Here is a 23,361-nt window from a genome sequence, read left to right on the forward strand (position 1 = left end):
AAACATCTTGTTTCAGAATAGTTTTAGATTTACAAAAAAATTTCAAAGATAGTGTGAGAATTCAATGTACCTTGTACCGAGTTTCCCCTATTTTAACATCTTACACTCCTGTGGTACATTTGTCACAACCAGTGCATCAGTATGCATACATTATTAACTCAAGTCCACACTTTATTCAGATTCCCTTGGTTTTTGCCTAATGTTCTTTTTCTGTTCCAAGATCCCATCCAGAATATCACAACACATGTAATTATCACGTTTCATTCATTGCTAGTGGGGATACAACACAGTACAACCACTTTAGGAGACAGTCTGGCAGTTTCCTACAAAACTGAACATAGGCTTACCATACGATCCAGCGATTGTACTCCTTGGTATTTACCCAAATGAGTTGAAAACATATGCATGCAGAAACCTGTGTATACTTATAGCAGCTGTATTCATAATTGCCAAAAATTGGAAGCAACCAAGATATCCTTTAATAAGTAAATGGATAAGCAAATGGTGCGTCCATACAATGGAGTATTATTCAGCAATAAAAATAAATGAGCTAGGGCTTCCCTGGTGGTGCAGTGGTTGAGAGTCTGCCTGCCAAGGCAGGAGACACGGGTTCGAGCCCTGGTCTGGGAGGATCCCACATGCCGCGGAGCAACTAGGCCCGTGAGCCACAATTACTGAGCCTGCGCGTCTGGAGCCTGTGCTCGGCAACAAGAGAGGCCGCAATAGTGAGAGGCCTGCGCACCGCGATGAAGAGTGGCCCCTGCTTGCCACAACTAGAGAAAGCCCTCGCACAGAAACGAAGACCCAACACAGCCATAAATAAATAAATAAATAAATAAACCCAAAAGTTTGGGGGAAAATAAATAAATAAATAAATAAATGAGCTATAAAGTCATAAAAAGACAATGAGGAAACTTAAAAGCATATTGCCCAGTGAAGGAAGCCAATCTGAAAAGAATACATATTGTATGATTCTAACTATGTGACATTCTAGAAAAGGCAAAACTAGGGAGACAGTAAAAGGACCAGTGGTTGCCAGGGTTCAGAACGAGGGAAGAACAGGTGGAGCACAGGGGATTTTAGGGCAGTAAAACTATTCTGCTGATACTGTAATGGTGGATACATTTATTACACATTTGTCAAAGCCCACAGAATGTACAACACAAAGAGTGAACTCTAACATAAACTATAGACTTTGGTTTATGAGTCATATTACCTCATAAATTGTAACAAATGTACCACAAAAATACAAGATGTAAATAATAGCGGAAACTCGTGTGTGTGTGTGTGTGTGTGTGAAATATATGGGAACTCTGTACTTTCTGTTCAATTTTCCTATAAACCTAAAACTGCTCTAAAACAAAGTCTATTAATTTAAAGAAATTTCTGATCATATTCCTAATTTAGTTAATTAATCAATTACTTTATATCTATATGGATTCATAGAGTCTTATTTTGTCCCATAAGTTATGTCATTATTATTGATAAAGAAAAAGGCATTCCTGAGATCTAGGACCTGGTGTGATGCTTTCAGCTGGACGTCACTGTTCAAAGCTGGCCTGGTGCTCAAACTAGGCCACGTATCCTCTTCTGTCGGGCACAAGTCATCTCACAGAGCACCAACATCAGACAAGGCCACTTTGAGACCATGGCAAATTGATACAAAACAAGGCCACTTAATAATTTTGTCTAGGCATAGACAAAAACAAGATGCAACCCACAAAATACCAAATATCCCTCTCTCCCGGCTAATATGAGTGACTGCTTCTTCTTGACTGTTACAGCCTGATCCCCGCTCTAGTCTGCCCTCCCTATAGATAAGATTTGTTGAGGCACCAATCATAGAAATGTCTCTACTGCCTGACAGTGTGCGATCCAGAGTGAATCCCATGTTCTTGGACTCTCCCCAAACCCTCCAAAACAAAAGCCAGATCCTGTAATAGTTTCTTTCTGATATCCTCTTACTGAGATACCCCATGGTTACTTATGGTATGCATTCGCCCTCACTGTAATGAGTAGTAAACCCAACTGGTTCAACTATAGGCATTGACACTATCATCTATTTTGATGCTAAAATTGTCTCAGATTTGACCTGTAGACCAAAGTCCTTTTGACATATCCCTATTGTTCTCTGAGCACTTTCCTACTTTCTGGCACAATAAGATATCCCAGGCTCATCTTGTAGGTTCCCTGCCCCAGCCCTGGAATCAGCCATTTCTCTAAGGAGCCCTGGTTTCTTTCAGTTGGGAATGATATTTAAAAGCCAAGATCGGGGAGCTAAGTAGGCTCATTGCTTTTGTGGTACCACTACTTCCAGGTGTGGCCAGGGTTAGGGAATATATATATGTACTTTTATCTACACACACACAAACATTTGCATCTATATTTCTCTCTGTCTTTATTCCTATATATATGACAACGTGAGTTCACACTGACACTGTCAGTTTCAGCACCGCAGGATTCATTTTATTTTTTCCTTCCTTATTTGTAACTTTCTTTTCTGTCAGTGAGAAACCTGGCTTCCCTTTCCCTGAATATATCCACGTATGTACGTAGTCAGTCTCCCACCTCAGACTTCCCTCTGATGCCCTCCTCATGTCACCTGGGCTCAGAAATCCCGTGCTGTGCTGTGCCCTCACCAGACATCCTCCAGACCCCGACTGGGCTCTCCCACACTGCCCTGAGCCACCATGACTTCCTCCCACCTTGCTCTGCCCTACCTGAGGGCTTTAAGGTTGAACTGAGAGGAAGGGAATGAGGAAGAGGAAAAAGTGCAGGAAAACTTCTATATTTCCTGTTAACTTAAAAAAAAAGGAACAGTGTCAGCCAGTTTGGTCTAGGCAAAAAACTGCCTAAGATACTATTCATGGCAGCTTGTATATTAAACATTTAATTTCACTTAACAAATGTTTGTTAAAGCATCTGTTTATATTTTATTTTAATGTACTTTTGTGACCACTTTTAGTATTTGCATGGTATAGAATATATTTCAGGGGCAGGGCCCAATTTGCGGCATTGTACCTGTGGAAAGGCACCACGATGGCAACTTTCAGGTGCCAGGGGCAGAGGTGGAGAAGTGCCTTCATTGGCAAGAGCAGCACCGAGCTGGGGGCCTCCCATCAGACCCACAGGTGTGGCAAGAGGGGAGGGAAATCAATGTTTGTGGCTGGTGGTGACAGGTGAGGGACGAGTGGGGAGGCGGGTGGGCCTGTTAAAGAAAAAATGATTCATGCTGTTTATTAAAGAACGTAAGGCAGCTTTCATTCAGGACCATGGCAATAGGTAGAGAGACCACTGCAATGGGATTCTGCAGTGGGAAAGAGACTGGACTTAACTCTGAATACCGCACAGGCAAGTGGGAATTTGTAGCCAAGGATCAGGGTGGGAGTCAGTGTGTGGAAAATTCCTACGAGGAAACATCAGGGGTAAGAGGGAACTCTGGCTAAACCAGACTAACAGGCTTCTTGCTGAGGGCAGGCCAGGGTGATCATATACCACCTGGGAAATGAGGGGGACGAGGAACCTGATCAGATATTGAGGTTAGGAGAGCTGGTTCTTGCTGAAACTGTATTTTACAAGGAAGTGCAGAGATGGGCTTGGAGAAGGTTTGGGAACCCGACTAAAGTTTGGTCAAGCAAAGAATCTTTGTCAGTGCTCACTGAATCAGGCTGGCCCACAAGGCCTGTCGCCCCCTGTGACCCTGTGATAAGGGACTGTCGTCCAGGCCCCCCGCTGCTGAGCCACCATGGTCCCACCTCCCCAAGAATGCCTGGGGGTCACCATTTGACTGTTGATTCAGTAAGATGAAGCTCAGATTCTTCCCCCCAAATTCAATGGAACAAATATCGGTAAAGCCTGGATTACGTGTTTTACGTGTTATCATTAATCCAATATATACCCGCTGACAGAAGATACCTCCCCGGCGCACCATTCCAGACACATAGAAAAACTTAACTGTGTCCAGAATATGCTCTGTGGTCCTACCTCTGCCCCTTTGCTGAAGCTCTGTCTCACCCTGGCCAGAGACCATGGCCCTCCTTAGAGTTTCTAGAGCTTTCTCTCCTCTGTCCTCTCTTTCTCCATCCCTCCAAGAACGGTAGTTTCTTTTTTTTTTTTCTTTAAGGGTCATTATCTTGACAATACACAGAACTGCAGAGCTACTGTGACCGCACCCTGACAGCGGTGGGGAGTGGGATGGGGGGTTGTGTGAATCCACTCGAAGGAAAGAAAACCCCGTCCTAAAGTCACGGCTGAAAAGCCCAGACGATGCTGAGCAGGTCCCTCCAGGAGCCATTCATGTTTGCAGGAGGCTTAGTGGAAATTGTGTATCTTACAGGCCGCCTTGGGCACCCCCTTGGGTGAGTGAAGGGCTGACCGTACCTGTGACCTTCACTGCTGTTTGTCTGACTCACCCACGGGGTCTTGCCACAGAGCTCAGGCCCCTCTCGCCCTGTTCCCCCTCCCCTGCCTCTGCCATCCCTGTGTGCTGGTCCCCCAGGCCCTGAGATAACCAGTAGCTAACCCCCTCCGTTAGCCTCTGCCCTCCCTGTGGTCACCGGGTCCAGGGAGGCCCTCGCGGCTCCTGCACCGCCCACAGAGGACAGACGGCGACCCGTGACTTTCAGAGGCGTCTGTCCATTACCACAGGCGCCCTGACTGCTCCTTCACCCCACCCGTCCCCCACAGTACCCAGCCCGAACCCCTCGACAGTGGGAAGGGGCGTCAGGTTTCCCCGTCTCCGCGAAGTCCTTTGACTTTCTTTCTCAACATAACAGGACTTCCATGGGCACCTGAAGGTGATAAATTTTGCCAGCCAATGTGCATTCTTCTGATCTCATTCACTTCTGGGACTGTCTTGACAGGCTGTGATTTGTTTGTTTGTTGTGACTAAGGAGCCACAGGCTGGGAAGGCAATTTGCTGCCTTCAACCCTTTACCGCCCAGCCGTGAAGGCAGGTGGCAAGGAGCCTGTTCCTTGCTGTGTGTTCTCACTGGCCTAGCCCAGGATCAGAGCATCCAGGGGTCCTGGTGGGTGGGTGATCCTGGTAAGGCTGTGAGAGCTTTCACTCACCCGCGGACCAGCGCTGCCATTATTTGAGCCCTTTCCGGGAGCCAGGCTCTGTGCTAAGTGCTTTGTTGCCAAGTTCACTGTCTCATGTAGTCCTCACAATGGCTCTCTGCGAGGCAGATGTCAGCACCCCCATCTTCCAGGAGAGGAACCTGAAAGGTTCAATAAGGTGTCCATGGCCAGGACTGTGACGGTGGTGTTGGACTCTGGCCCCGGCCCACCTGGACTCATAACCGGTAAACTAGCTCAGGTCACAGCAGCACACCCACCAGCAGCCTTACAAAGTGGGGGGACAATTTCGTTAGAGTGCAAAGCATTAGGGGTTCAAATAACAAATAGGTTGTCCAGTGCAAGCCCATGACATGGTTTAAAAAAAAAGCACCTTTACACAGCTGGAAGCCCAGTCTCATTTCTCTCCCTCTGCTGTAACATGGACCACCTCTAGTACAGGCCCTCTAATGGAACTTGAGGGTTTAAATTTCTGCTGCTGTCCAAGACATCCCAATTCTTAGACCCCAGAACCCACCCATCCTAGGAGTCCAGACCCCAGAACTCACCCATCCTAGGAGTCCAGTGAGCAAACTTGCATTGTGGCCCTCTCAGCCCTTGCCCTGGGATCTCCCGAAGTCTCTGCGGGATCTTCTTTCATCCCCACCTCAGAGCATATTCTTGCTCCTCCTTCTCAGCTCAGGCGGGGCAGGGTTGGGGGCCACGGTGCGGCCACTTGAAGCAGAATCTTAGTTCCCTGACAGTGAATTGAATCCGGGCTGCCTGGGTGAAAACCAGGAATCTTAACCCCTAGACCACAAGGGCCAGCGGGCTTGAAACAGGACCTTGGTCCTTGTCTTCTCTGAAGAAAGAATTCAACAAGGAGACAGAAGGTAGTGAAGCAGGTAAAGTGTTTATTAGAAAACAAGTATGTGCGGAAAGACACACGAGGGGGCTCGGAGAGTCACGTGCTTTGGGAGCGGCTTAAATTGTTTATATGGGGGTGGCTTAAATTGTTTATATGGGGGCAGTTTTGTCGGTTTCCTCTAGCCAATCATCTTGCTTCATCTTGCTTTGTGCCCATATCTGGTCTGACTCAGGGCACTCCCTGATGTGGGCGCACATCTTTTAGCCAAGATGGATTCCAGCGCGAGGGCTCTGGGAGGTTGGCAGGACGTACTATGGGCTAACACCCCCTCCCTTTTTTGACTCCTGAGGAACCTTTTTTTGCGCATTTGTAGTCGGGGAGGTCTCCCTGACCTCAAGAATGAAAAATGTGGTCGTCTTATCTTTTTACTCTAGCAGAGCTCAGCTCCTCTCTGCACCTGCCTTTATCTTTCCCTTGAAATGTCTGCAGGAGACAAGCTCCAGCTGCTCAGCCTGGGGCCCAGCTATCTCCTGTCTCACTTCCAAGGGTGTGATGGTGCCAGAAGGGCTAAGCTGGTGTTCACTGTGGGATGGCCATCTAACCTTTTGATCTTCATCTTAGTCTTCCTGGTCTGTAACCAGGGTGAAAGGAAAGACTGGGTGCCCGGTGTGCCTCAGATCCACCCCAGCCCTTCCTGTGCTCCTCTTTTGGTTGTAAGGAACTACATTTCATGGGCTTCTTTACCACTGACCTTGGTAGGCATGCCAAGGGAGGCCTGGTGGAAAACTGGAGGGAGGGGAGGAAATTCCCTACTGCTTTACTCCCTTGTCTCTCTCTCTGCTCTTGCATCTCAGGGGTGGCTGTGTTCCCTTCAAGGCTCCAGCCTCTGCCACGCAGCCCCTCCCTTATGGTCCCAGCTCCCATGGGGCCATCTCACAGTTTCAGTATCTGCAGGAGACCTGGTTTTGGCCCCTGGTCCCACCCTATGCTCGCACTGTCTCACGGGCCCTGGTGTGTTTGTGGCTTCCTGCTGTGGCTAATCTCTGCTTTTCCACTGTTTCCTGTTGAATTCCTCTGCGCTCCTGTAGCTTCATCAACTGATCCCCTGTATTAAGGTCCTCTTTTCAAAGACCTAGAGGGATTTCTGTTTTCCTGGGCAGGCCCAGCTCTCACCAAGTGCTTTATGAACCATACTGCCTAGACAAAGGAAGAGACTTTTGTTCCTCTCTTCCTCCCTGCCCAACTTGGAAGTGAGGAGGGCAGAGCTCATTTCTTTCTTTTTAAAGTCTATATTTGTTATGATTATAGAAGTTACCTGGTAGTGAGGAAAGCTCTGAGCATCAGTGATGCGACCCTCCACTCAGACTGTGGGACTGTCCCCCTCTTTTTCCCCAGACCCTCAGCTCCTGCACAAGAGGGTCAGATGAACATGTGAAGTCAACACAGTTCTTATTCCTGGATGACTGCAACCTGACTGGGAGCTAGGCTGCAAGTCCTTCCTGCTGAGGTCATGGCTCAAAGCTTCAGTTCACTGGGCATGAGCTGCCTGGAAACGTGTGGATGCGTCAAACCAGGAGCTGGCAGCAAGAGCTGTGAGTTGGTGTGTGTGTGGGGGGGTGGTGGTGGTGAGTCCTGTGTAGAAATGTGCAAATGCCGTTTGCTAGGATGGGGACTTTGTCTCACAGGGTCTCCAGGAAGCAGGGAAGGTCTGGGGTGGTGGGAAAGAGAGCAGGAGTCTGATGCAAATCAACCCAGTAACCCTGGAGACCCGTGCAGTTGGTACCTTCAGCAAACACTGAAGCCTTTCCTCTGTGTGATATTTATTTCTTCTAATGTGTTACTATAGTTGTTATACTTTATCAAAAAAAGATGCTACGTTAGAAGGGGAAATTCAGCCAGTTCTCTAGCAGTAGGGGAAAGGAGAATGATGTTGGCAGAAGAAAATCTCCTCTTAAAATCTGGCAGGTACTGTTGAAGGTGGCTGTCCTGATATTACTGCACTGCTTCTTTCCTGATGCTCGGATGGAGGGAATTCTTTTCTTCTTTGTCTCAGATGCGTGGGAGCTAATTACAAAATATCATTCAATATACTCTCTGTTGAAGGATGACAGCCACTATGTTTTTCTCTTTTCAAGATGCAGAAGCCACTGATCCATTTCATTGCCTGGCCCAGCTGTGAAGTGTACATTCTAGATGCTAACTATTATGTTTCTTAGAACAATTTCCCTTTGATAAAACTTTTCCAAATAGTAGATGATGCATCCTTTACTTTTAAGGAAGTGATGTGCAGCAGACAGAGAAAAACTGGGGCTGGAAGAGTCCTTTTCCTGCCCTCTAACCCTGAGACCAATACTCTGAGAAGGTTAACCCTTCTGCCTCCTTGAGGAGGGGAGGGGTGAGAGGGGCCACCTAAGAACTCCACTCTGGCCCAAGGGAAAGAACTTATATTTCAAGGCCCTGCCCCAGAGTTTGAAAACTAAATCTCTCAGCTGTTTGATAAGGGGTGAGAAAGAGCCCCTTCCTTTGTACTCTGGGCATGGTCTGGACAGAAGAGCATGGACAAAATGGCTCAGCTGGTGCTCAGCACGTTAATGAAGAGGTCTATGGGAAACACTTTCTGCCTTTTTTTTTTTTTTAATTTATTTATTTTATTTATTTATTTTTGGCTGCATTAGGTCTTCATTGCTGCACGTGGGCTTTCTCTAGTTGCGGCGAGTGTGGTGCACGGGCTTCTCATTGCGGTGGCTTCTCTTGTTGCAGAGCACAGGTTCTAGGCACGTGGGCTTCAGTAGTTGTGCTGCGTAGGCTCAGTAGTTGTGGCTCGTGGGCTCTAGAGCACAGGCTCAGTAGTTGTGGCGCACGGGCTTAGTTGCTCCACGGCATGTGGGATCTTCCCAGACCAGGGCCCAAACCCATGTCCCCTGCATCGGCAGGTGGATTCTTAACCACTGTGCCACCAGGGAAGCCCACGTTCTGCCTTCCTATTGCTACACTGTTTTCTTCTGGAGATTATTATTCATTATTGGGAAGTGTGTGTGTGTTGGGAGTGGTGAGCATTACTGCCCAAAGATTGTTGCAGGGAACTGAGTGGAGTGGGGGGAGGGGGGCTCAATCCCACCAAAGCCATGCATGGTGGCCATAGTGTAGGTGGAGGGCAGCAGTCCCTAAATTCCAAGTGGTAGTCCCCAGTGGAGGAGCCGAAGGCCATGGGGAGCTGAGAGACACATAACGAGGCATCAGCAACATGGCTGGATCTTGGCCTGTGTGAGACCAACATCTCTTTCAAAACATGACATGAGCTCTGCCTGGAGAGGTAAATATACAGTTGTCACAAGTTCTTCCAGGGTTTAATGAAGGACTATTCTAGATGAACCCATTGGTCATGACACTTAGCCAGCATTTCTCCCCAAAACCTATGCTATTAAGAAACTGAGTTAAAATAATAAGTAACTATTTTGAATAGAAATCATCCATACTCGTACTACTAAGAAAGTAATTTACGTAGAAACGGTGAGTAGAATGGTGGTTGCCAGGGGTGGGGTTGGGGGAGAATGGGAGATGGTCAAAGGGTACAAACTTTCAGTTTTAAGATGAGTAAGTCCTGGGGACCTAATGTACCGACATGGTAACCATAGTAACAGTACTGTATTACATACTTGAAAGTTGCCGATAGATCTTAAATGTTCTCACAACACACACAAAAGGTAATCATGTGAGAGGTGGAGGTGCTAACTGACCTTATTGTGGTAATCATTTTGCAATATATACACGTATCAAATCATCATATTGTATACCTTAAACTTATACAAAGTTGTATGTCAATCATATCTCAATAAAGCTGGGGGGAAAAGGAAATAAGTTAATTAATAAGAAGTGCTCCAAACCCATGCTATTAAGAAAGTGAGTTAATGTAATAAGGAATTACTCGAGGGAAAAGTCCCAGCCCTACATGTGGCAAATCACTATTTGGAAATTTTGGAGTGTGGTGAAGAAAAGAAAGTCAACAACAAAGATTAAAACCTTAGAGGACCTCAAGTTATGATGGAGTTTAATCCTATGAGTTAGGAAATACTGACAAATTTAAATCTCATTCATAGGATTTATTAAGAGCCTCGTCCTAGGGCCAGTGACCTAAAACTAGCCCAGTAATGAAATGGTCACCCATCCAAGCAAGAGGGACATTCAAAATATTTTACAATTAAGTGGGGCCACTGGCATCAACCACTTAGATTTCCTATCAGCACGGAATTCTGTGCCAGATGATAACCCTACAATTGCCATTGTGGAAAGGACTGGGGGCTTTGTGGGAGGAGGAGGATCAAGGTAGTCAGGACAACAGGGAGCACTTGAAGAGCTCAGGGAGCAACATATTTACCAACCAATGTGGAAGTATTTTAATGTTTCGACAACCTGAATGCCCATGCTGTTGCAAACCATCTTGGTCCTGCATCCATCCATTCGGTCATCTACCATATCTATTCATCTACCACCCACCCACCCACCCATCCATCCATCCATTCATTCAGTGTTCCATCTATCTATTCAACAAACCTATCCTAGGGATGTTTCCTTGGGTGATGTGTGTCACAGTGGATATACGGATGAGTGGACATGGCTCTTAGCCTTGGGGAGCTCACAAACTATTCTTGTTATTTGTGGGAAGGATGTGTTTTGGCTGCTGCCATTTATCCTACTGTGATAGAATTATGGTGAAATGTCATGGAATAACACATTAAATAAATGTATAAAATTTCACAGAGCATATGTTTATCATTCTTTATATGCCTCAAAGAAATTTTGTACTTTCCTCCTAGCAATGCTGTGAGATGGGTAGAAACACATTCTATTGATACAAACAAAGGCACTGAGATACAAAACCGTTATGTGACAGCCAGAGGGGTACAGAGCCAGGAATCTGGCCAATGGCCCTTCATCATGGGTAGAAGTGGGTGGAATCATTGCTGAGTGATTGTGACTTCAAAGTATGGAATCCTTTCCTATCTTAATATTGACATTGTCTGGCAAACTGTGCAGCCAAGAGTGGATGATCCAGGTTTTTGTGGTTGAGTTGACACTCTGGCTCTGCAATTAGCCAATATTCGGCTCTTTGCTGGTTCGATAGAGTAAGAAGGAAGGAAGGGAGGATTCACTGAAATTCAAAAGTCCCCTGTGATTGGAATGGTAAATTTTCATATAAAATGCAATTCAACACCCTCAAATGAAGAAAGGGCTTCTCATGTTCTTTCAAGGACCTACTGAACCAAGACAAATGTCCCAGTGTTCCCACTGGGGATTTACTTTCTTCCTTTCTGTGAAGCCAGTATGAATGGTTGCTTTTCAGTCATCTGGATCTTTCTGTACCCAACTGTGATATACTCTGACAGATAAAGTGGCTGCCTCCGGCTTTGAGGGTGAATGGAAAAACACATTCTTGTAGCCGAGTGAAAGAGTACCTCGCAGAAGTTGATCAAGTTTGAGTCAGTTTTTAAGCTGTCAGTAGGGACTAGCCTAGAGAGTATTTGTAAGAGGAAAATAAGATTTACTGTCCTTCTTTCTTCCCTGAACTTCACTGAAGGTTTTGGCTAGAGAAGAAGTAACTGCAGGAAGCGTGACCTGTTCTCAGGAGATTTATGACCAGAGCCTGACTGGCAGTGATTTAAGCTAAAAGTACCTGGTCAAAAAGCAGAAGAGGACTTCCCTGGTGGTGCAGTGGTTAAGAATCCGACTGCCAATGCAGGGGACACGGGTTCCAGCCCTGGTCCGGGAAGATCCCACATGCCACGGAGCAACTAAGCCCATGGGCCACAACTATTGAGCCTGCGTGCCACACTAGTGAAGCCCGCGCGCCTAGAGCCCATGCTCCACAACAGAGAGAAGCTACCGCAATGAGAAGCCCGTGCACCGCAACGAAGAGCAGCCCCTGCTCGCCGCAGCTAGAGAACGTCCGCGCGCAGCAACGAAGACCCAACACAGCCAAAAATAAATAAATAAATTTATTAAAAAAAAAAACAAACAGAAGAGTTCACTCTTGGGTTATTGGTCATTCAAGAGGTGAGACAATAACCAAGAATTATGACTCCCCTGTCACACCTCCTTGAAATGGGTCAGTACCTCCGGTACCGAGAGCAAGGGTAGGTATATCTTTCTACCAAAAATAAAATAGGCTCCAATATTGTTTATGATGGCTGAACCCACAGAAGGGTCTGTGAACAGAATAGATTGTTCATGCACAGACCATCAGAGGCTTTCATGTGCCTGTGAGAGATGTTAGCTGAGAAAAGGTCCTGGGGAACCTACCCTTGGCCTGCTACCCCTCAAGCCAGGAGTGGATCCTGGATGGAGAGGGCCTAGGAAAGATGGAACATCATGGTCTGGTCCTGGGAAGCAGTATCTGAAAGAGGCAGCATCAGACTCAAGCAGGAGATGATTAAACCAGCCCTGTCTGCTGCATGTATGTGGCCACCTTGGGCCTCTGAGGCCCCCACCTGCCCCTTGTCCTCAGCTGGTCCTGGTTAACTTCCTCACATTCTGCTACTTCCTCTACTTTGATCCCATGAAGTCAGGGCTTTCTACATATATAACCCCAGAAGGGATCAGAAAGCCTGCACAGCACTTTAGGCATTACAAAGAGCTCATATTAGTTATATATTTCTGAATTAAAAACCACCCCAAAACCTAGAGGCTTAAGGCAATTATTTGCTTATGATTCTGTGTAAGAAAGTAAAAAGTGGCCCCAACAGCTGGCAGCTGTAGTGTTCCTGAATGTATATAAACAGTTTTCACAGCATATAAACAATACTCAGACAAGGCCATTCTTTGACCATGATGGAATAAGACAGAACAAGACTATTTTGTGATCATGCCTGAAACTATACAGAGACAAGGACATTCTGCAACTCAAAAATAACTAAACATCTCCTCCTTCCAGCTAATATGAGTTACCACTGACAACTGTAGTCCCACTTTAATCCTCCTGCCTCAGAGATAAAAATTATCAAGAGATCCAGTCACCAAGGTGGCCCCATTTTCTGAAAGCACCCAATCAAAAACTGGCTCCCACTTCCCTAAATGCCTTGTGGAATCACCCAACAGACACCCAAATCCTATAATAAGCCCCTCCTGGCTTCTCCTTCCTGGTTCCTCTGGTGTACACTCTCCATTGATGCAGAACTCGAAATAAAGCTAACTTTGCTCGACTACAAGTGTGTTCCTAGTGGTCTTTGACATGTAGGTCAGCAATTGGGGCTGAGCTCAGCTGGCTGGTTCTTCTGCACCTGGAGTCTCTTGTATGGCTCCAGTCATCTGGCAGCTCAGCTGGGATAGGATGGTCTAAGACGGCCTCACTCGCATGGCTGGTGGTTGGGCTGGCTGACAGCTGAGCCACACATCTCCAGCAGGCTAGCTCAGGCATCTTCTCATGGTAGACTTGTGTGGTATAAGAAGACAAGTCCCAATGCACAGTATGTTAAGCCTTTGCTCAAATTATGTTTGCGAATGTGCCATCAGTCAAAGCAAGTCACGTGGCTAATCCCAGAATCAATGTGGGATGAGACCACCAAGGGTGAAGATACAGGAAGAAGTAATTGGGGGCCCATTTCTGTAATAAACTACCATAGCACTGAACACACACACAATCTTATTCAATCTTCACAAATGAAAACACTGTTTTCCTAATTTTACTGATGAGAAAATTCAAGTTTAGAAAAATTTGAATCTTGACTAAGGCCATAAAGCTAGTAAATTTCAAGGCTGGAGCCCAGGACCAGATTGCTGAGTTGTACTTCAGAGTTTCTCTCCTCAGATCCCTCACTGCAGATTTGCGCTCTTGCTTTGGTTCTGCAGGGCCCTTCAAGTACATTTTGTGACTGACTTTTTTCATCTATCATAATGTTTTCAGCTTCATCCATTCCTTTTTACAGCTAAATAATATCTCATTGTATGGATATACCATATTTTGTTTATCTATTCATCAGTTGATGGGCATTTGGGTTGAAGCCAAAGGGAGGAGAGGCTGTGAATTAAGTTATGAGCTGTACATAATAAAGTCATGCCAGCCCATTTATGCATTTTACTGGGGCAATTTGACATCTCAATCTACAAACTGCCTTCTCTCCTCCAGGTTGAGGAGGGGACATACGTCCCAGGAGGCAGGGATAGTGAGTGGGGGGAGACATGAAGGGCTCCCCTGCATGGGGCCTCTCCCAAGTCTGAAGCAGTCTTGCTCCCACATTGAGGGGTTTCCCACAGGACCCCATCTGGGGCCAGGCTCTCACTTCAAGGGCACAATTTTATTGCCAGAGCATCTAGACATAGCATATTTAATCAGTCAGGAATTTCTTCTGTCACCAGATCAACAACTATGGCCCTAACACAACTAGGGAAAGATTCCCTAAAAATACAGATTTAACCAATTTCTGATTTTTCTTAGTTAAACAGAAGAAGCTTAGGGTGGGGCTTGAGAAGGAGGAAAGGAAATAATCTCTATCCCCAAAGCTACTCTACAGCAGACAGCAGGAAGTGTCAGGTGTCCATGAGAACTGGCAGGGCTGCAAGAGCTAAGATTGATTGGAAGTGGCAGAAACTAGAGATGGTTCTTTTTAAAAGACCACACAAAACAAAACAATGGTGCGTTTAGAAAACATGTGTTTCTAGAATTAATTGTAAAAGGCAGCGATGAAAATGGGTGTCAGGACATGTCCTGAGACCTTCTCGCTGAACTGTGCTCCAATTGCAGTGAGGACCTTGAGTTTAGCCACCCCCACAGGGTTCCCCAGAGGTGTCAGAGGGGGCCTGGAAATCCACACTTTTAACAGGGCCGTGAGTGGTCTGAGCATCCCATTTTGGAATCACTGTCCTAGAGGCCACCTTAGTTCTGTCTTCTTCTGATTGCAGTGTTCATTTCTGAAGGTGGAAGTCACAGAAGAAAGGAGAATGCTTTGGAGTCTTTGGAAGTGACATGGATCAGTCCTCACATAACTGGAAAATTTAATTAATTGACACATTCCACTTAACACACATGCCCACTTTAGGTCAATGAAAGGAGTATTTTAATATCAGTTCAATTTGTTTAATCGAGTTGAGAAGCCCTCTGGGGAGGCAGAACTACACCATTTCTACTGGAAACTAATGGATATTCACAGGTTGACTATGTTATGGTGTCAGGGTTCCCCTGAGAAACAGAACCAACAGGATATATATGTAAAGAGATTTATTATAAGGAATAGGCTTATATGATTATGAAGGCTAAGAAGTTCCAGCCCGAGTCTGAAGCAGGAGAGCTGATAGTGTAACTTCCAGTGCAAGTCTGAATCCAAAGGCAAGAGGAGACCAATGTCCCAACTCAGAGACAGGTAGAGAGAGAGTGAATCCCTCACTCAGCCTTTTTGTTCTATTCAGGCCTTAATCTGATAGGATAAGACCCACCCACACTGGGGAGGGCAATCTGCTTTACTCAGTCTACTGATTCAAATCTTAATCCCATCCATAAACACCCTCACAAACACACTCAGAATAATATTTAACCAAATATCTGTCCATCCCATGGTTCAGTTAAGTTGATACATAAAATTAACCATTACATATGTTATTTCACATTTCAGAATAAAGTGGGATCTAAATGTATTCTACTACTCTTAATTTAGTTAAACTTGGCGAAGGACCCCCAAGTCAAGAAGTCTCTAAAATGATACCTCAGTGCTGTGCTTTTCCTTGGGTTGGCTGGCTGGTGACCCTGGTGTCCCTCTTCTTTCCCACCATGGCTACCCTGCTTTGTAACACAATGGCTTCTTTACATGGAGATCTCCACCATCAGACTTGTGAGTTCCCAAAGCCAGGAACCTGGTCTATATTGTTTACCCAGTACTGCTAGCCTGGGATGGTGCCTGCCACATAGAAGGTGCTAGAAGGTGCTCAATAACCTTTTTTTAGAAATTGGACTTGATCCTTGGCCCATAATACTGGTATATTGAGTTGGCTTCCCCATCCACCACCAAATCTCTTGCAGGACAGGCTTATGGCGTTGTGTAAGCTTGGTTTGACAAATTAATATGAAATACTAAGAGAAATTATTAACATTTTTATGACAGAGAAAGCATTAGAATAAAATGAGACTATAAAATAAAATTGTAGCAAATGACTAATAAAGATGGGGCTCAACCTAATAAACAATCTTTCCATAATTTGTTTTATTCTGGTGAATTGTGGCAGCAGCTGCTGATTTACAACAGGCTGATTCTGACCAAATCTAGCTCAGATTGTGATGAAGAAATATAACCCAATATTACACACAAAATATAGTTCATTTTTTTTGTTTTGCACCAAATGTCATTGAGGCATTCAGAAAAATGTTAAAATACCTTTCATGGATGATTTTTCTCCAGTAAATTTTTAATCACACCAAATATGCAATAAACAAAATGCAGTTATTTCCTCTATAATTAAATTGATTAAATTCACAAGTTCATCACATTAATTAAAACAGCACTCACCCAGTTGTCAAATTACAAATAGCTGGCTTTCTCTTGGGCTTCTGATGATAGCTTTTATTAGTTCATATATTTACGCATATACAGGCTATCATTTGCCCTGCACTATTTCAGATTTGTTAATTTTGCAACAAATCCTTTGTTAGGAAAAAAATGAAAATTTAAGTAATATCTGTTCTTTAACTGAAGCCCACAGTCAAACCTGTTGCAGCATTTTTTTTCAGTCAGATGTCAGCTATGGCCCTATAAATAAAGCTAATTACCAACTTCAAAGTAATAGATAACCCTGAACTTTTAGAGAAAAAGTATGTGTATTTGAATTCATTTAAGCCTGGATATAAATGATTTCAAGACATAATGGTGAAAAAACCCAGTATTCCCAGAGACTGATTATATTTGACTCTAAAGACCCAATGATAATACAACATAATTAAACACACGGGGGTGTGAGTGTCTCTGAAACACATTATCTGCAGCGTGGATAAAGAGAAAAGAAACGGGATTTCTTTTTTTTTTTTCCTTAAATGAGACTTTAAGAATGTAAATCTGGTTTTCAAATGTTTAGCTAAATCATTCTTTTATCTTTCTCTCAAATCCCACATGAAGTTAGTTTTCATAGACTCAGATTTGGAAGCTGAGTCTAATTCCTGACTCAGAACCAGAATCTTCTTTTTGTTGCTCTAATTGCAGGCAGCCTCTCAAGGCAGCCTTTCCTCTATTTGAAGGGCTCATTGCTGGAAACATCTCCTTTATGTTGTTAGAGCCTTAAACCATGTCCCTGTAGGGTCCCATAATCATTTGACCTTGTTTGGCCTTGTTTCTGTAGTTCAGAAAAAGCCCCTCTCACCCCTAGAAATGACCTGAATCTTGCTCATATTGTACGTTTTTCAGACGACTTCCTTCCATTCTGGATACCAAAGCCCTGACTGACTCAAACTTGTCAATACCAGTTTTAAAATGTAAGTCACAAATTCAATTCTACAGATTTATTGAGTAGCATTGTGTCAGGTACATGCTAAAATTTTGTTATTATAAAGAGATCACTTTTTTTGTTTTGCACCAAGTGTCATCGAGGCATTCAGAAAAATGTTAAAATACGTTTCATGGATGATTTTTCTCCAGTAAATTTTTAATCACACCAAATATGCAATAAACAAAATGCAGTTATTTCCTCTATAATTAGATTGACTAACTTTTACTGTCCTCCAGTAGTTTCCAATTGGGAATAGACCAATTCTGCGCCTCTCTCCAAGCTTCTCTTTCCACGCCACCCCAGTCTCCCTCTAAGGGGGAAGTTGTGCCTGTGGTTGGGTAAATCCCAGGATAGTCACTTGTCCTGTTTTACTAGGGGACCAGGTGGCTGAGCCTTAAAAGATACCACCCATTTGTGGCGCCCTGTCCATCTTCCCTAAGGCAAGATTTGGAGCCTAGTGACAGGCCAGCCATCCACTGTTTCTATGTTGTGTCCACTCTGGTAAGTGGACTCTGCCCACTTGAACCCCCTCCATCTCTCTCTGTCTCTCCGTCAATCTTCCCCTCTCTCTGCACTGGAGGTGCAGGTGGGAAGAGTAAGTATCCCACTTTGACCTCGAACCAAATCTGCCTACTCTAACTGAATTTTCCTAGTGGGCTCTACTTTGTAGAACAAGGGCATTGGTTCACATTAAATCCTGGCACTTTATTCTCATTCTGCTATTGTTCTTTAAACACAGATTCCTCAGCCTGAGCCACGATGAGGAGGAGTGGGGGGAGGAGAAGCATGATACAGACTTTCCTGGGACCCTGTGCCTCATTCCACCAGGTGCACACCAGAGCCCCACCCAGAATCCCAACACTCACACAGCAGACATAATAAAAAATATATACCCATAAAAGGAGAACAAAAACATGGAGTTTCCTGGGTGAGAGATTGGGGGTTGAGGTAGAAGTTGTAAGGCAAGGTATGGGAAGAATTGGAACTTTCAGCAGGTGCAGCTGGAAGGCTGAGGAGGGAGATGACAGCCTGTGAGGTGGGGAGAAACTGGAATATAGTCAGGAAATGGTGAGATCTCAAGTTCAATTGAAACATGTAGGAGAGAGTGGGAAGAAGAAGGCTGGAAAGAGGAGCTGGCCAAAACATGAAGCTCTTTGCCTTATAGGCCAAGGTTTTGTGCGTGACTTGGTAGGCAATGAGGTGTTGCTGAGGCTTAGCGTGTTGGGAAGTAGAAGTGGTCCCCTCACATACAATGATATGCGGGCCAGGGAAGAGGGAAAAGGGAGGCTGGGCAACTGTGAGCCCAGTGAGGAGGCTCTCAAGTGTAACACCCAGATGTGGTGGTCCATGGAGAGGGCAGTGCAGAAAGGGTTGATGCAAACCCAGGTTGGACTCATCTTTTTAGCTGCCACATCAAACTCTTGGACTTGGCATTGACTGAGATCACCAGATCTTTTTTTTCACAGGAATTCTTTCAAGTCTCCCCACACTCACAATTTACAAGTGACTAGGAAGATGTCTGTATAAAGCCTGACCTTCATTTTTGTGCAAGTTAATCTTTTTTAGTGTTAACCTGACATTCCTGACTCCCAAGAAAATTCTCAATCTTCACTCTGTTGTCTATCACTTTATCTCTTCTTCCCTGCTCTGTTTTGTCAGAAAATGGAATAACCATCAAAGTTATTGCTAAAAATGTTGACAAGATAAGGACAGAGACAGGCCCCTGGAGCTCTAAGTGGAAGCCCCACTAATGGCATCAAAACCATTGACCAACAGACTGCAGGAACATTGCTTCCCTGGAAGCAAATCCATCCATCAACCTCATCATGCCCCTGGGTGTTAATCATTTCATTCCATAAAAGACTTCACAGTGACATCAAAGACTCTGTGCATTCCCCTGGCCTCCGGACTCTCTAGCACCGGCAGTGATGAGAAGGTGGGTCATGTGACACTATTGTTCTACTAAGTTTACAAAGCCTGCTCTTTCTTATTTTCATTTTAAAGATATTTTCATTTTTCTTATACAAATACAAGAAGTAAGATTACTGGATCATACAGTAGTTTTCCATAGTGGCTGCACCAATTTACCTTCCCACCAACAGTGCACAAGAGTTGCCTTTTCTCCACATCCTCACTAACATTTGTTATCTCTAGTCTTTTTGATAAGAGCCATTCTATCAGGTATAAGGCGATATCTTATTGTGGTTTTGATTTGCATTTCCCTGGTGATTAGTCATGTTGAGCACGTTTTCATGTACCTGTTGGCCATTTGTATGTCTTCAGAAAAATGTCTATTTACTTCCTCTGCCCATTTTTAACCAAATGGTTTTGTTTTGTTTTGTTTTTTGTTGAGTTGTGTGAGTTCTTTATATTTCGCATATTAACTTTTATCACATATTTGATTTGTAAATACTTTCTCCCATTCTGTAGGCTGCCTTTTCATTTTGTTGATAGTTTCCTTTGCTGTGCAGAAGCTGTTTAGTTTTATGTGGTCCCATTTGTTTATTTTTGCTTTCGTTGCCTTTGCTTTTGGAGTCAAATCCAAAAAAATCATTGCCAAGACCAATGTCAAAGAGCTTATCCTCTATATTTTCTTCTAGGAGTTTTATGGTTTCAGGCCTTATGTTTAAGTCTTATTCAATTTTGAGTTGCCTTTTGTGTATGGTGTAAGATAGTGGTTGAGTTTCATTCTTTTGCATGTGGCTGTCTGGTTTTCTCAGCAACATTTATTGAAGAGACTATCCTTTCCCCACTGTATATTCTTGGCTCCTAAATTAATTGACTGTATATACATGGGTTTATTTCTGGGCTCTCTATTCTGTTCCTTTGAGCTATGTGTCTGTTTTTATGCCAATACTATAATGTTTTCATTACTATAGCTTTGTAATATAGTCTGAAATCAATGTTAAAAAACAAAATTCAACTGAGTAAATTTGAAGATCTAATTGGCTTTATTCAAAGATTCATGAATTGGGCAGCATCCCACCTAGTAAGCAGAAAGGTGCTCCAAGGAGTTGTACAAAATAGAAGGTTTTTATAGGTAAAAAGAGAGTGGGACAAGGAAATGAAAAGAGTAGATTACTTCTGGAAAGGTTATCTTCCTTTAGGGATAGGCAGTGGGTCTTAGGCAGATTACCTCACTAGTGCTGACCAGGAAATCAAGACTGATTTGTTTAAATTTCCATTCTTGGGAGAAGCTGAAACTGCAGTTAGGTTAGGTAGTCTTGGTGGGTCTTAGCACGGGTGACTCCATTTGGGGCTTGTTTCTTTTTAACATCAGGAAGTGTGATGCCTCCAGCTTTGTTCTTCTTTCTCAAGATTGCTTTGCCTATTTGGGGTCTTTTGTGGTTGTATACAAATTTTGGGATTGTTTGTTCTATTTCTGTGAAAAATGTCATTGGTATTTTGATAAGGATTGCTCTGAATCTGTAAATCCCTTTGGGTAGTATGGACATTTTAACTATTTTTTATTTGGACAGTTTAACTATTAATTGATCCGATCTATGGGCATAAAATATTTATCCATTTATTTGTGTCTTCTTCAGTTTCTTTCATCAGAGTCTTATAGCTTTCAGTGTACAGATTCTTCACCTCCTTGGTTAAATTTAATCTTGCTATTTTATTCTTTTCGATACAATTGTAAATGGGATTGTTTTCTTAATTTCTCTTTCTGATAATTCATGTTTACTGTATAGAATTGTAACTGATTTTTGTATATTGATTTGGTATCTTGCAACTTTATTGATCTTGTTTATTAAATCTAACAGTTTTTTGGTGGCGTCTTTAGGGTCTTCTATGTATAATTCATAAATTATTTATTTTCTCTATATTATATATTATATATATAATTTATTTTATTATTATTATTAAGAATATTTAAAACACACCTTGTAGGCAGAATTCTAAGACAGTTTCATGATCTCCACCCCCTGATGTTATGCCCATGATTGGGTTTCATATATGGCAAAAATGAAGGTATTTTGCAAATGTAGCTAAAGTCCCTAAGCAATAGACCTCAAGTTTTTTGTTTTTTTAAAAAAATATTTTATTCCTTTATTCTCTTTTTCTAAAGAAGATTTTAGTCCTGGATACATGAAATACGTCAGGGGGAGGTAAAAATCATTGTGTATCCAAATAACAATATATTTGCTGAATACATTTTCTTTCTTTGTAGTTATACAATAAAGTAAGCTGGGTTTTTTTGCCTTTATTTATTTTATTTATTTATTTTTTATACAGCAGGTTCTTATTAGTTATCTATTTTATACATATTAGTGTATATATGTCAGTTCCAATCTCCCAAATCATCCCACCACCACCCCCCTGCCCCACTTTCCCCCCTTGGTGTCCATACGTTTGTTCTCTACATCTGTGTCTCTATTTCTGCCCTGCAAACCGATTCATCTGTACCATTTTTCTAGATTCCACATATATACGTTAATATACAATATTTGTTTTTCTCTTTCTGACTTACTTCACTCTGTATGACAGTCTCTAGGTCCATCCACGTCTCCACAAATGACCCAGTTTTGTTCCTTTTTATGGATGAGTAATATTCCATTGTATATATGTACCATATCTTCTTGATCCATTCGTCTGTCGATGGGCAGTTAGGTTGCTTCCGTGACCTGGCTATTGTAAATAGTATTGCAGTGAACATTGGGGTGCATGTGTCTTTTTGAATTATGGTTTTCTCTGGATATATGCCCAGTAATGGGATTGCTGGGTCATATGGTAATTCTATTTTTAGTTTTTTAAGGAACCTCCATACTGTTCTCCATAGTGGCTGTATCGGTTTACGTTGCCACCAACAGTGCAAGAGGGTTCCCTTTTCTCCACACCCTCTCCAGCATTTGTTGTTTGTACATTTTCTGATGATGCCCATTCTAACTGGTGTGAGGTGATACCTGATTGTAGTTTTGATTTACATTTCTCTAATAATTAGTGATGTTGAGCAGTTTTTCATGTGCCTCTTGGCCATCTGTATGTCTTCTTTGGAGAGATGCCTATTTAGGTCTTCTGCCCATTTTATGATTGGGTTGTTTTTTTTTTAATATTGAGCTGCATGAGCTGTTTATATATTTTGGAGATTAATCCTTTGTCCATTGATTTGTTTGCAAATATTTTCTCCCGTTCTGAGGGTTGTCTTTTTGTCTTGTTTATAATTTCCTTCTCTGTGCAAAAGCTTTTAATTTTCATTAGGTCTCATTTGTTTATTTTTGTTTTCATTTCCATTACTCTAGGAGCTGGGTCAAAAAAGATCTTGCCCTGGTTTATGTCAAAGAGTGTTTTTCCTCTAAGAGTTTTATAGTGTCTGATCGTACATTTAGGTCTTTAATCCATTTTGAGTTTATTTTTGTGTATGGTGTTAGGGAGTGTTCTAATTTCATTCCTTTACACGTAGCTGTCCACTTTTCCCAGCACCACTTATTGAAGAGACTGTCTTTTCTCCATTGTATATCCTTGCCTCCTTTGTCATAGATTAGTTGACCATAGGTGCGTGGGTTTATCTCTGGGCTTTCTATCCTGTTCCATTGATCTATATTTCTGTTTTTGTGCCAGTACCATATTGTCTTGATTACTTTAGCTTTGTAATATAGTCTGAAGTCAGGGAGTCTGATTCCTCCAGCTACGTTTTTTCCCTCAAGACTGCTTTGGCTACTTGGGGTCTTTTGTGTCTCAACACAAATTTTAAGATTTTTTATTCTAGTTCCGTAAAACATGCCACTGGTAATTTGATAGGGATTGCATTGAATCTGTAGATTGCTTTGGGTAGTATAGTCATTTTCACCATATTGATTCTTCCAATCCAAGAACATGGTATGTCTCTCTATCTGTTTGTGTCATCTTTGATCTCTTTCATCAGTGTCTTATAGTTTTCTGAGTACAGGTCTTTTACCTCCTTGGGTAGGTTTATTCCTAGGTATTTTATTCTGTTTGTTGCAATGGTGAATGGGATCATTTCCTTAATTTCTCTTTCT

At 43.2% G+C, this 23,361-nt stretch overlaps 1 long non-coding RNA gene across 1 annotated transcript; it reads left to right on the plus strand.

Annotated features, from left to right (window-relative positions):
* The first annotated feature begins 879 nt into the window (after nucleotides 1-879).
* LOC309610893 lies at nucleotides 880-15,025 on the plus strand. Its single transcript, XR_014234212.1, has 2 exons — nucleotides 880-7,515; nucleotides 11,499-15,025. It is a non-coding gene; the product is annotated as an uncharacterized lncRNA (long non-coding RNA).
* The last annotated feature ends 8,336 nt before the right edge of the window (nucleotides 15,026-23,361 follow it).

The sequence above is a fragment of the Balaenoptera borealis genome, assembly GCF_965194805.1.
Source record: "Balaenoptera borealis genome assembly, chromosome: 14".
NCBI lineage: Eukaryota > Metazoa > Chordata > Mammalia > Artiodactyla > Balaenopteridae > Balaenoptera > Balaenoptera borealis.